The 14,235-nt window shown below is 51.5% G+C and overlaps 1 protein-coding gene across 28 annotated transcripts in view; it reads right to left on the bottom strand.

The window, feature by feature from the left end:
- Positions 1 to 12,015, bottom strand: part of Klc1 (kinesin light chain 1) — a 55,105-nt gene extending 43,090 nt beyond the window's left edge. For 18 of the 28 annotated variants that reach the window (XM_076551491.1, XM_076551474.1, XM_076551472.1 and 15 more), the window contains exon 1: positions 11,554 to 11,688. The gene's annotated coding sequence lies outside the window, so the exon portion shown is untranslated. Of the gene's footprint in view, positions 1 to 11,553; positions 11,689 to 11,883 lie in introns of those variants that run through there. The other 10 variants (XM_016006470.3, XM_016006477.3, XM_016006476.3 and 7 more) reach the window with 2 other exon arrangements.
- Between the last annotated feature and the right edge of the window lie 2,220 nt (positions 12,016 to 14,235).

Genomic DNA, 14,235 nt, shown 5'->3' with positions numbered 1-14,235 from the left:
CATGTGTGCATGTGTGTGGACACACAGAGGACCACCTACAGGAGTCAGTTCTCATCTGCTACCGTGTAGATCCCAGGATCCAAACTCTGGTTGTCAGGGTGAGCAGCAGACACCTTTACCTCCTGAGCCATCTCACTGCCCTTGTTTTGAGACTGGATCTCACCATGTGGCCTTGGCTACCCTAGAACTCTCTATGTAGACCAGGCTGGCCTTGAACTCACACAGAGTTCTGCCTGCCTCTAACTCTCAAGTTCTGGGATTGAAGGTGTGCACTACCGTAACCAGCTCAGGAAACATGATTTATACCACATCACACTGAAGGGCTCCGCAGCGGGCTCCCACTTAAAGGTGGAACCAGCTGGTTTATGCAAGACCAACTCTCTAGAAGGCTAAGGCACTCCAACCCCCCACTTGTGAGACTAGAAACCATGGTACCCACATCTTCCAATTCACACCCTGCAAGCTCTTGCAGGTGGGTCTGCACAAGGAACAGCCAGAACGGTGCATGGTGTGGGTTCCATGCACGGGACACTACTGCAAGACCGCGCATTCTCTAGCAACTGCTGAGTGCGGCTGGGGCCTCAGGGCATCATTCCCGTCCCAGCCTGAAACTCTGGGAAGTAGACTCCAAACTGAGATGTCTGCTGAGCCGCCCGCCTCCCCAGGTCCACACATCATTTTTGTCTGATGAAAGAATTCAGTGTGTTCAGAAGTTCTATTCTTGATCCAATGTCACAGTGGTCTATTTTTATTGTGGCAGATGGGTCCTTTCTGTATCTAAGGGTTTAAAAGAAGCCTGTAGGTCTAGACTAGCCGGTTGGATGTTGGTCCCCACCTGTTGGAAAACAGTAAGCAGCATGAAGTGTGTGTTAGCATACTGGGTGTGTGCTCAGGGAAGCATGCTGAGAAGCCTTAGTCAGAGTGGAGGGAACTCAGACGCTTCTCTTTTCTGCTGTGACCTGAGGTCATGTCAGCTTGTCTCAGCTCTTCACTGTAAGTGGGGACCATGTGAAATGACCTGCTGAGTTCTTATTTTCATAAAATGTAAGTATGAAAATGCTCCAAAAACTATATAGCCCATGCTGGACTCCAACTTTACCCTGCTAAGGATGACTGTGAACTTCTTTTGAAAGTCTTTATCTACACATACACACACACACACACACACACACACACACACACACACACACACGCACGCACGCACGCACGCACGCACGCACGCATGCACGCACGCACGCACGCGCACACGCTCACACATGCCAGAGGACAACTGGCAGAGTTGGTTCTCTCCTTCTCCTTCCTTCTGCCATGGGTTGTGGGACTCAAACTCAGGCAAGCACTTTTACTAGGTAGCCATCTTGCCCAGCCCTGGTCTTATTGCTGATCCCCTACCTCTGGAGTGCTAGGGTTACAGGTGTGTATCCCCACACCCAGTTTAGGGGGGGCTAGGACTGACCCCAGGGCTTCATGCAGGCTAGGCAAGCATGCCACCAACAGAGCTGCACTTTGAGCCACCCACTCCTCTTGAGAGAGCATCTCTTTCTGTGGCCTAGATGACTGAAATTCATGTGCAGTCATGGCAGTCCCTCTGCCTCAGCTTCCCAAGCATTGGGATCACAGCTTTGTGTTTTAGGAGCTTAGTTCAGACATTGGACTTGTCTTCAAAAGTGGAGAATTTTAGGTAATGTGACTGCCATCTCAACTAAAAAGAGAGAGAGAATGTGGTAGAAAAGTGACCAGGTCTGAGTGAGCACCCAGCCAAGGGCAGCTAGGAGATGACACCCAAGCGGCCTGCAGCTCCTGGAAACTGGGTGAGGCCCAGCAAACACAGTGAGGTGCCTGCTCCGGAAAGGCGATGGCAGAGCATGGAGGCTCTTGCTCAAGTCGGTAGGAGCACACTTCATGGGAGAGGGAGGTGTTCCCAAAAGCTCTGTATGTGTCTGGTGGACCCACCAGAAATTAGGAGCACCTACCCAAGAGATGGTGAGGTCATAAACAGCCCACTGTTCTATACACAGGACACACAGACAGTCACCCCACACACAGCATCAGACACAAGTCGGAGGGCAGTCTGCAGGGAGCAGCCATGTGTTCAAAGACAAATACCCAGTTAGAACTCGATTACAGTGCGCTGTGGATGAGCTAAGCGTCAAAATTACAAAATTAAACAAGGACCTGGCAAGCCCGTCTGATCTACCTGACACAGCTGAAAACATGCTCACACAAAAAGCTGCACACAAATGCCCCAAAACAGATAAAAAAATAAATGCACAACTCGTAACAGAAGATGTGGGAAACAACTCAACGGTTCATCAATAAACAGGCAAACAAAACGCGATCCATCCCTACAGAGAAATATGCTTGTCTACAAAAAAGCAACAAGACAATTAGGCGATACACTGAGGTCAAGGCCAACTATGGCTACACAGCAAGACTGTATCTCAAAACAATATCAAGAAAGGTCAAAGGCGGAATTGAAAATACAACTTGAAAATGGGCAAGACATTGTAAGGAATGTAGCGTGAGGAGTTTGGTGAGGCAAGAGGACGGGGTAGCTGGCCTCGAACTCAGAGATCTGTGCCCCACCCCCCACCCCCCGTCTCCCTATTGCCTGGCTTATAGTTTTAGAGATCTGCTTATTTTTATTTTATGTGTAATAGCATTTTGCCCGTGTATATGTATCTGTGTGTGTCTAAGCAACACACATGTACAGTATCCCCTGAGCACCAGGATCAAAGGCATGTGCAACCACGGCCCAGCTTGTCTTTCTTTAGGGGGCAGCCAGCCTATAGGCTGGCGCCAACTTCACGACCCTCCTGAGTGCCCCTTCAGCATCCCCTCCTCGTGTGCCCCACCATGGCCAGGTGCCTATTCTTCCTTAAGTCTCACCACAGCGCTAGGAATGTAGCTCAGTGGTAAAGCACACCTCAAGTCCTGAGTTCACCCTCAGCACTGTTAAAAATAAATCAACCAATCCCTGAGAACTATCAGAGGCAAGAGTGCTCACCTTCATCCCAGAGCACACCAGAAGAACCCTGCAGGGCCCTTCCTGGCCCTCACAGACAAACACTTCCTCTATCTAACCTCTTTCTCTAATCTAATCTAACCTAATCCTTTAATCTCCTCTCCTAAACTTCAATCCTAACAGTGAACTGAAGGAGCTCAGGAGATAGAGCCGCTTGCCTGGGTGCCTGGGTTCATACCACTGTGTAAAACGGGCGAGGTGACAGGCTTGCAGCCCCAGTACTTGGGAGGTAAAGGAAGGAAGACCAGAAGTTCAAGATCATTCTTGGCTACACAGCAATTAAAAGCCAGCCTGGGTTACATGAGAATTGCCACAAACACACATTCATATTCTTTCTTTCTATCTATCTATCTATCTATCTATCTATCTATCTATCTATCTATCTATCTATCTATCTATCTATCTATCTCCAGGAACCCATGCTGACGAAAAATACACAAAAACCTATAAAGTGTGTATAAACAGAAGCCATTATGATTGTGTTTACATGCTAACAACACAGACTGGTATAAAAGGATCATCTGTTTGCCTTCTGGGGTTTTTGTATAGACACAGTGGTGCACACCTTTAGTCCCAGCACCTGGGAGGCAGAGGCAGGTGGATCTATGAGTTCAAGGCCAGCCTGTCTCCGACAGCTAGAACTACATAAAGAGACCCTGGGTAGGTGATCATCCAAAGAATCATTGGTTTGGTTCCAGGCCCAGGTCTCTGCTACATTACCAACGCTGGGTCCTCACTGGGACTCCTCCTGGACATCCCCTTGTTGCCCTGTCAGTCACAGAGATCGTGTAGCCCTGGGTCCGAAGGACCATAGTGTGTCCCCCGTTCCACCCCAGAGGGCTCCAGCAGATCACAGATTGGGTGGATGTTGGGGTGGGGTGGGGTCACACTGCAACTTTCATGATGAGATTTTTTTTCTTACTTCCCTTTTTTTTTCCTTTTTTTTTAATCTTAAATTTTATTTTGTTTTATTTGGGGAGAAAGGTTGCAGAAGCAGAGGATGGATGCGAGGGGACAGGAGATGAGTAGGATTGGGATGCATGATGTGAAAGACACAAAAAATTTTTTAAAAAAAGTTAAAAAAGCAAAAGGGGGGGGGGCGGGGAAGCCAGGTATGGTGGCTCAAGCCTTTAATCCCAGCACTGGGAGGCAGAGGTGGGTGACTCTCTGTGTGTTCAAGGCCAGCCTGGTCTACATAATGAATTCCAGGATAGCCAGAGCTACATAGTGAGACCTTGTCTCAAAAAAAAAAAAAAAAAACTATTGATTATCCAATAACAAGTGGTCAGCAACGAAATCATATACATACAAGTAGTAGATGGACTAGTCAGGTTTTATTTATATATGTAGGAATACATACACACACACACACACACACACACACACACACACACACACACACACACGAAAGAAATAGAAGCTATGAATTTGACAGACATGGGAAGGGGCGCACTCAGGAAAGGCTCAAGGGAGGAAAGGGAAGGAAGAAAATGATGCAATTATATTTTTTTTTTTTTTTTGGTTTTTTGAGACAGGGTTTCTCTGTGTAGCTTTGCGCCTGTCCTGGAACTCGCTTTGGAGACCAGGCTGGCCTCGAACTCACAGAGATCCGCCTGGCTCTGCCTCCCGAGTGCTGGGATTAAAGGCGTGCGCCACCACCGCCCGGCTGCAATTATATTTTAATTTAAAAAAAGGCTTTGCCAGGCATGGTGGTACATGACTTTAATCCTAGCACTCAAGCGGCAGAGGCAGGAAGAGCTCTGTGAGTTTGAGGCTAGCCTGGTCTACAGAGTGAGTTCCAGGACAGCCAGGACTAAACAGAGAGAGCCTGCCTCAGAAAAAAAGAAAGAAAGAGAGAGAGAGAAGGAGGGAGGGAGGGAGGGAGGGAGGGAGGGAGGGAGGGAGAGAAGAGGGAGGAAGCGAGGGAGGGAGGGAGAGAGGGAGGGAAGAAGGACGGAAGGAAGGGAGGGGGGGAGGGAGGGAGGGAGGGAGGGAGGGAGGAAGGAAGGAAGGAAGGAAGGAAGGAAGGAAGGAAGGAAGGAAGGAAGGAAGGAAGGAAGGAAGGAAGGAAGGAAGGAAGGAAGGAAGGAAGGAAAAGAAAGAAAAAAAAAATCCTCTGAATGAGCCTTGGGAACATAATACTGAGTGAAATGAACCTCCTACCAGCTAAGGAAATCAGAGCCACAGAAAGCCAAAGGAAAAGTTCCAGAGATGCACAACAGGAACATCCTTACAACTGCAGGCGGCTGAGTGCTAACTCTTTTAAGAATGTTAGGAGAGCCTGTAATCCCAGCACTCGGGAGGCAGAGGCAGGCGGATCTCTGAGTTCAGCCAACATGGTCTACAGAGCGAGTTCCAGGACAGCCAAGGCTACCCGATGAGACCCTGTCCTGAAAAAAGGAAGACAGTAAAGCAGGAAAAACCACTGCAGGCTAAAGGTGACACGAGTCACGTGAGGTGGTGACTTCCAGCACAATGTCTTCAAAGTCTGACTCGGCGAAGCAGTGATGGAACTGCCCATGCCCTGCTCTCTAATAACCCTGCTCCTGTGCCAGCAGGGTGGAGGGTCCACACCAGCACCTGACCACAACAGCGACAGGACCTTGTAGACGGAGGGTCCACACCAGCACCTGACCACAACAGCGACAGGACACTGCAGATGGAGGGTCCACACCAGCACCTGACCACAACAGCGACAGGACACTGCAGATGGAGGGTCCACACCAGTACCTGACCAGAACAGCCACAGGACACTGCAGATGGAGGGTCCACACCAGCACCTGACCAGAGCAGCGACAGGACCTTGTAGATGGAGGGTCCACACCAGGCAGTGGAAGGCAGCGGATAACCCATGGCTGAGGTAATGGGAGGCCAGCCTGGTGGCACACACCTTCAATTCCAGCATTCAAGAGGCAGAGGCAGGAAGATCTGTGAGTTGTAGGGCAGCCTCGGCTCTATAACTGAGTTGTAGGCCACCCAGGGTCACATACTGATACCCTTTCTTAAAACAAACAAACAAAAGAACCCTGAGGTAATGGGAATATTCTAGAACCAAATAAATCATTTAATTTACATACATATACAATTACCTTAAAAGGTTTATCCCATTGTTATTCATTTTATAAATTCAAAAAACATAAATCACTTTTATCTACCTCCAAATACTAGTAAAAACAAAACCACAATTCAATTTTTAGACTTTTTTTTGATGTTTTCAGAGTGGCATGATGCTGTGGGATGGTCTGTATGTCAAATTGCTCTGATTGGTCAATAAATAAAACACTGATTGGCCAGTGGATAGACAGGAAGTATAGGCGGGACTAACAGAGAAGAGAAAAGAAAGAACAGGAAGGCAGAAAGAGACACTGCGAGCCGCCACATGACAAGCGCGGCATATGAAGACGCCCGTAAGCCATGAGCCATGTGGCAAGGTATAGATTTATAGAAATGGATTAATTTAAGATATAAGAACAGTTAGCAAGAAGCCTGCCATGGCCATACAGTTTGTAAGCAATATAAGTCTCTGTGTTTCGTTGGTCTGGTCTGAGCAGCTGTGGGACTGGCGGGTGACAAAGATTTGTCTTGACTGTGGGCAAGGCAGGAAAACTCTAGCTACAGCATGCTAGAGACTGAACCTGGGCTTGGTACATACCAGGCCAGCATTCTACTACTGAGCTACACACCCAGGCATCCTCAGTCTTTGAGACAGAGCCTTGCCATGTAACCTAGGCTAGTCCTCTTCCTTCCGATTCCTAAGGGCGGGAATTGTAGAGTGTAACACCATACACTGGACCACAGTGCATTCTGATCCATGAATACTAACTAGTTTGTTTCCTTGCTTGCTTTTAAGTAAAATCTCTCTACATACAGTCCTCCAGCTGTCCTGAAACTCACTCTGTAGATCAGGCTGGCCTGGAACTCACAGAGATCCACCTGCCTCTGCCTCCCTAGGGCCTGTGCCATCATGCCCAGCCCTCATTAGGAAGCTACGGGGTAAAGATGCCCTGAAAGCAAGAAGGCAGAGGTAAAGGGAGGAGCAGGGAACTCCAGCAAAGACCCGAATCATCCAGAGGTAACTTCCCAGAGGTCAAACCCAGCGGGTTGTTCAGGCCAACTGCTCTTGGGTGCCCCCCTTAGGGGTGCTCTCCTTGAGGGGTACTCCACTGTCTACAGCAGGCAGGCAGTATGCATGCACCTTGGCCCTCACTGCAATGCTGATTCACTCTCAGATCTCCATCCCCAGACTTATCTCGGTCTTCACTTCAGACCTGCATCCTGAGCTAGTCCACGGGGCCTCCCACAAGCACCTGGAATTTATCATATCCAAAAGTAAACATCGTCTTGTCCTCTCCCCGTTCTCCCTAACTGGTTGTCACCATCCAGTGAGTCACCAAAAAGCAAAGGAGCTATTCTACTGCATTCTTTCAACAAGCCAGTAAGTGCTGATGGTGCACCAGCACTGGCAGGGCAGAGGACAGGGATGAAATCCCACCCTCGTGGGGATGAGCAATGCACGAGCAGACAGACATAAACAAGACCATGATAACCAGGGAGTGCAGAGACAACGCAGCAGTTAAGAGCGTCTGCTGCTCACAGCCACTGGAAACTCCAGTTCCGGCTCCGGTGTCCTTTCCTGGTTGCCCCAGGCGCCAGGCATGCATGCATGCAGTACAGACACACAGCAAACACTCAAACACATAACAACAAATTAGCCTTTTGTTAAAAAATGATGACATAGGGCTGGTGAGATGGCTCAGCGGTTAAAAGCAAACTGCTCTTCTAGAGGACCTGGGTTCAATTCCCAGCACCCACAAGGCAGCTCACAACTGTCTGTAACTCCAAGATCTGACACCCTCATATAGACATACATACAGGCAAAACACCAATGTTAATAAGAATAAACTATTTTTAAGAATAAGACAAGCTGGCAGTGGTGCATGCCTTTAATCCCAGCACTCAAGAAGCAGAGGCAGGCGGATCTATGTGAGTTCGAGGCCAGCCTGGGAAGGTGACAAAGCTACACAGAGAAACCCTGTCTCAAAACACCCAAAAAAAAAAAAAAAAAAGAATGATAAGACGAAACAGCGATTTCAGTAGGGAAGTTACTCCCAAGAGAAGTCAGGCAGGATGGGACAGAACCACGGCTTGTAACTCAGAGGCCAGCAGGCACGTGGCTGTGCTTTAGTGGAGTCAAAGCAGCCAGAGCTGGGGCAGGACAGGGACACACTGGAACTTTAGTAGGTGACTGACATGGTCCACTGGCCACACTGGCCATGGTCTACACAGGCTCACTCTAGCACAGTGCTGGAGTCCTGCCAACCCTCCCCCTCCGGTCCCTCCCTACCCAAGGCCGACTACTGCATTCTTGGTCTCACTGGCAGCCGCTCTTCTGCAGCTCCAGCCACTGTCCGGAATCACTCCAGACCCGGGTGGACCCTCCTGAGCAGCTCACCTCCTCTACCTGCCCCTGGCTCATCTCACCCTCCTCCAACCTCCGAGCAGGAGCAGCCTTCCCTGGCACCTCCTACCGCTGCCTCACCTTCCCCTCACCCCACCCCACTGCGACAAGCCTCAACCACATTCCGCTCTCAGGCTTTATTTCCTCCCATCAGGACCACATGTGGCCAATCGGCACCTGCCTCTGAGTGTCCAGGAAGAGCCTCCTCGCCACTCCTGCTGGTCTAAGCTCTTTTGGGAACTGTCCCTGCCAGGATCCCTAACACTGTGCAGTGGATTTTCATCCCTCAAGCCCCTGCGTCCACAATCTCCATCGGATAGCTTTATTCTTTTTTTACTCTGTCTGAGGCAGGATCTTGCTACGCAGCCCAAGGTGGCCTCTGAAACTTGGCACCGTCTTGCTCAGGATGGTAGTCATTTCTGTCACTTCTGACTTTGCTTTCTAACTGTTTTATGTCAATCGTGTCTAAAGACTGTTTGTGGCCCTTTAGAGACTTTCATTTTTTTCCCAATCTAAAAATACATGCTTTAAAATGTTTATTTTTTTAAGATTTATTATTTATGTGCACACCTGCATTATTTTTTTGTGCACCAGAGGTAAGAAGAGTCTTGGGTTGCCTGGAACTGGAGTTAGAGACAGTTATGACCCGCCTGATCTGGGTGTTGGGAACCAAACCCGGGTCCCTCTGAAAGAACAGTAATTGCTCTTAACAATGGAGCCATCTCTCTAGAGAATGAATTAATTTTTAAAAACACAAACATTTAAAATGTGGGTAGTACTTCATTTGTTTCTTTTTGCACTGAGGAAACAGGACCTTCTGAATGCTAGGCTCGTACCCGACCACTGAGCAGCACCTCCAGCCTCAGAGACTTCACTCTGCATCATTTAAGGTCTGTGTGCCTCGCCTCTCCACCTTTGCACGGGAACTCCGTCCACCCGCCACTCATGTCTACACTTTTCCCGGTTTTGTTGAGGGTGTTGAGACACCCTCCTGCTGCCACCCCCTGCCAGGAGTTTGCTTTTACCATGCATGGCCAAGCCAGGTGAATGGGTTGGAAGGTCACCACCAGGTCCCACCCATCCTGGTTCAACCACAGGCCTGCCACAGGATACATCCACCGATGATGGGGAGAGGGCCCACCCTCCCACGCCGCTACACTCTCTGAAATTTTAAAGAGAATCACTGCATCCTTACAAATACTTAGGACACAGAACAGGAAGTCAAATTTCCTACAACTGGGGCTAGTGGGCAGCCCATGAAAGAAGATCACTAACGGTAGCAGGTTTAGGAGACTCAAGGGTTGGTCCAATTTCCTAATGGTGTTTTCACAGTCCTATCACAACGAATTCCAGGCTAATTCTGATCTAAGGCTTAGTCATGCTGTATAAAAAGCCTGAGAATTTAAGTAACGCAAAGAATCGAAAATGCAACCACTCCCCTACATAGCAGTTTAATAGTATATAAAATTTTTTGTTCCTACTCTTCCCCCAAATACCTCTTTTTCTGTGTAGCTCTGACTGCCCTGGGAATCGCTCTGGAGATCCTCTGCTGGGATCAAAGATTTTCACCACCACCTCCCGACTTCTCTAAAGGCATCATTTTTACAAGTACACCAGATCACCACTTAATATGTAAATTCACAACCTGTTTAAATAATAAAACACTAGGCCGGGCGTTGGTGGCGCACGCCTTTAATCCCAGCACTCGGGAGGCAGAGCCAGGTGGATCTCTGTGAGTTCGAGGCCAGCCTGGGCTACCAAGTGAGCTCCAGGAAAGGCGCAAAGCTACACAGAGAAACCCTGTCTCGAAAAACCAAAAAAAAAAAAAAAAAAAAAAAAAAAAAAAAAAAAAAAAAAAAAAACACTAGTAGGCAGTAACAATTCCAACACAATACACCTGGAAATGAGCAGCAAACTTCGTTATAATTGCCATCCACTCCATCACACATTAATATTACTTTTTTAACGCTTTAATTTTTTTTTTTTTTTAAATGGGAAAGGGGCTCCACATGTAACAAGGAAAAGCACTCCAGGCTGGGCACATTCAGGTCGCCAGGGAGAGGCCACTGAAAGAAAGAGACTGGCTGGCCCCGGGCCACGGACCACAGTATGACAGCACGCCGCCCAGGGCGGTGCCGAGGAGAGGTGGGGGCTGGAAGGGCGGGGAGGCCTAAGACAAAGCCAGCCGGCTGACCCCTAACACACACCGCCACCACCGCCGCCGCCGCCTCCCCGGGACCTCAGCAGCAAGGCTTTGGGACCCTAAGCCCACAGCTGCCATTGAAAGGCCGCCCCCACCCCTGGGCCTGAGTCAGGGCGGGGCTCTGAACACAGATGGGACAGAAGCCTCAGGGACACATGAGAGGAACGGAGGAGAGCGGAAGGGGCAGGAACCCGAGCCTAAAGTGCAGGCAGAGAGGGCTGAGCCCCAAACCCGGAGGGTCCGGGGAGGAGAAGGGATGAGGACTTCGACCCAGAGAGGCACAGGCAGAGGAGGGACAGGTCCCGAACCAGGGCTGGCGGGGAGAGGACAAGAGCTTCAGCCTGGAGATGTGCGAGCAGAGAAATGACAAAGGCCCCAGACAGGAGGGGCGCAGACAGAGACAGGGCAAGAACTCAAGCCAGGGGCGCAAGTGGACAGGGACAAGGACCGCATCCTAGAGGAGCTCAGAGAGGTGACGACAAGAGACCCGAGCCTGGAAGAGAGCAAGCGGAGAGGGGACAGAAACCCAGCCTGGACGGGCACAGGCTGGGAGAGGACAAGGACCGCAGAGTGCAGGCGCACAGGCAGAGGTGACAGAGACCGGAGCGCCGAGAGGCGCAGGCAGAGCGGGGAGGGGACCGAGCGTGCCGACTCGGGTGAGAGGGCCGGGGCGGGGTCTGGGCCCGGGGCGGAGGACCAGGCTCGCAGGCTGCAAGGGCCGGGTGCAGATGCGGCGCTGGCCGGGAAGGGACCGGGAGCCGCAGCCCGGAGGCTGCGGGCGGGAAGGGGTCGCGCGGCTGCGTCTGGAGCGCTGCGCACGAGCCGCTCGGAGCCCGGGGCGGGGCGGGGACCGGGCCGCGCACTCACCGTCCGATCGGGAGCGCCGCGCTCGTCGCGCTGTCACAGGCCTCGGCCGCGCAGAGCCCCGCCGCCTCAGCAGCAAGCAGCGCCTCCGCGGCCGCCCCGCAGCATCCTCGCCCCGACCCGCGCTCCGCAGCCTCGCGCCACCGCTCCGCCGCCGAAAATGGCGTCGCCGGCGCCGCGCCCGCCCCACAATGCCGCGCGCCGTGACGTCACCCGCCCTCGCGCCGCCGGGCGGGGCTCGGGGGGGAAACTGAGGCCCGGGTGGTCGGCGATCCCAGCTCCCTGCGGAAACCTCGCAGCCGCGGGCGGTCGCCCCCGACCCGGGAGCCTTACCCGTCGCGCCTGGAGAGACGGAGGAGGAGAAGGGTGCCCGGCGGCAGGGCCCGCCCCGCCGCGGCTCGCTGCTGGCCACCGCTCTCGACCTCCAGCCCGGCCCGAAGGGCAGGCTTGCCAGCTCCGCTTGCTTCTGGGTCTCGCACAGCCGCCTGGCACCCCCGCTGCAGGCCTGACTCAGCAGCCGGCTGGAGGGCACGCTGAGTCAGTGGCAAGGCCGAGCTTGCGGGCAGCGGCTTGGGAACTCTCCAGGTGCCGGCAGACGTCCCCAGAGCGGCGGGGTGGCATTGCTAAGGGGTAGGAGTTGCGAGTGCCAGCCTCCCCAGCTTGGGAACCGCGGCCCTCCTCTGATGGCATTGCCCAGCACCTGCTGCCGTCTCCCGCCGGGCAGTTACACCTGTCAACATCAGGGAGGCAGGTGCTTTGGGGCTTAACAGGCAGATCCAGTTACTTTGACCCCCTAAAAATAAATAAATAAAGACTGGCTAATAAGGGGATGGCTCCCGTGGAGAACACAGCAGCTCAGACTGGCCTACAGAGAGGCTGTGAGTTCACGGTCAAGTAAAGCGCCAGCACACAAACTGCTGCTTGGATGCTGGGTCACCATTCTTCAGTCAACACGCCTGGTCCTGGCCAGGTGCTTCTCTAAAAGAGCAGGCTAAGCAGGAGCCCGTTCCCATCCCGCGGGTCAGTCACTGCCCCCTCAGAGCCCGTACACCTGCACACTTTTCAGTGACGGGCGAGGACTACCTCCTTTTTTAAAATCCGTCCCTTCCCGGATCTCTGTGAGTTCGAGGCCAGCCTGGGCTACCAAGTGAGTTCCAGGAAAGGCGCAAAGCTGCACAGAGAAACCCTGTCTCGAAAAACCAAAAAAAAAAAAAAAAAAAAAAAAAAAAAAAAAAAAAAAAAAAAAAAAATCCGTCCCTTCCCATCACTATTCGTGCTCTAGCATCTCGTTCTTTTGCCCCTTCAACTGATCTCCACTAAACTCCCCCGGTCCCCATTAGGAAGACCCAGGTGCATAAAGTGGCAGATGTCTGCTCCCGTTCCAGTAAGGATGCAGCAAGACCTCCTGAAACAGGAGAACAGGCAGGTGATGGGGGGAGGGTACACAACCCAACTCCAAGGTCAGAGAGGTGTGCTGACACCGGAAATATAGGAAGGAATGGACCCACAAAGCCAGCCCGGAATGCTCCAGTAAAGTCCTGAGACAGGAGCATCCCGCTGTGTTGCAGGGAAGAAAAGACGAAGCAAGTTGGGGCAATGGTGGCACACACCTTTAATCTCAGCACTCGGGAGGCAGAGGCAGGCGGATCTCTGTGAGTTCGAGGCCAGCCTGGTCTACAAAGCAGATTTCAGGACAACCAGAAATGTTACACAGAGAAATCCTGTCTTGAAAAACCAAAACTAAAAAAAAAAAAATTAAAAGGAAAGAAAAGACGGAGTTAATCCACACTGCCACAGCCACACGTCCCTCTCAGCACCGGGGTAAAACTCCTTAGCTTGGTCTATGGTTGACAAGGCCCACAGGACCTGATTGTGCTAACCTCCTAGTACCTGTCCCTAGCTGCCCTCATCTGTCCCCGACACTAAGTTCGGTGTCCACTTGCCCAGAATGTTGTGTGACTTCCTGGGGAGACAGAGACACCTGGAGAAATGGCTAAACAGTTAAGAATGTTTGCTGTTCTTTCAGAGGACTGGAATTCTGTTTCCAGCACCCACATCGGGGAAATGCTCACAATTGCCTATAACTCCAGCTCCAGAGCATGTGGCCCTCTTCTGGTCTCTGACACCTGCACACATGGGCACACACCCACACATACACATAAAGGAATGTGAATCTTTGAAAAAAATGTATAAATATCTGTTCACCCCCAATTAGGGTATCCACAGACCAAAGGAAGAACTCCATCCTAGTCCAGCTGAGTCAAAGAGCTTCTTGGGGTTATTTCCAGAAGCAGGGGTGACTCTCCAGCAGCTCTCCCACCCAAAGGTCACCCAGCATGTGTGACAGTTCACAAGATCTGCATTGCTGCAGTCCCATCCTCGGGTAACCTATCACCTCAATACACCCAGTACCTCCCAAGACCGTGGACAGCTACGGAGCAGGAAGGAGTGGTCGCTGGACTCTTGGGTGAGGGCCTGGTACCTCTCCTGGGAGTGGTTAACAGTTCCTTCCCATGATTCTAGCCAGCACCATACCATATTGCTTCTTTCAGAACCACGCCTGCAGAGCCAAGGTTTTCTGTAGGTCCTCATAGCAGTCTCTGCTCCGTCATGGCCACGGTCGTGTTATTCCCACAGGAATAGTTAGACCACAGCGTATGTTCTTTGTCCCTCAGTACCCTCAGT

The sequence above is a fragment of the Peromyscus maniculatus genome, chromosome 14 (assembly GCF_049852395.1).
Source record: "Peromyscus maniculatus bairdii isolate BWxNUB_F1_BW_parent chromosome 14, HU_Pman_BW_mat_3.1, whole genome shotgun sequence".
NCBI lineage: Eukaryota > Metazoa > Chordata > Mammalia > Rodentia > Cricetidae > Peromyscus > Peromyscus maniculatus.
Note: the sequence above shows the minus strand (reverse complement) of the source record. Positions and strands in the feature narration are given on the sequence as shown.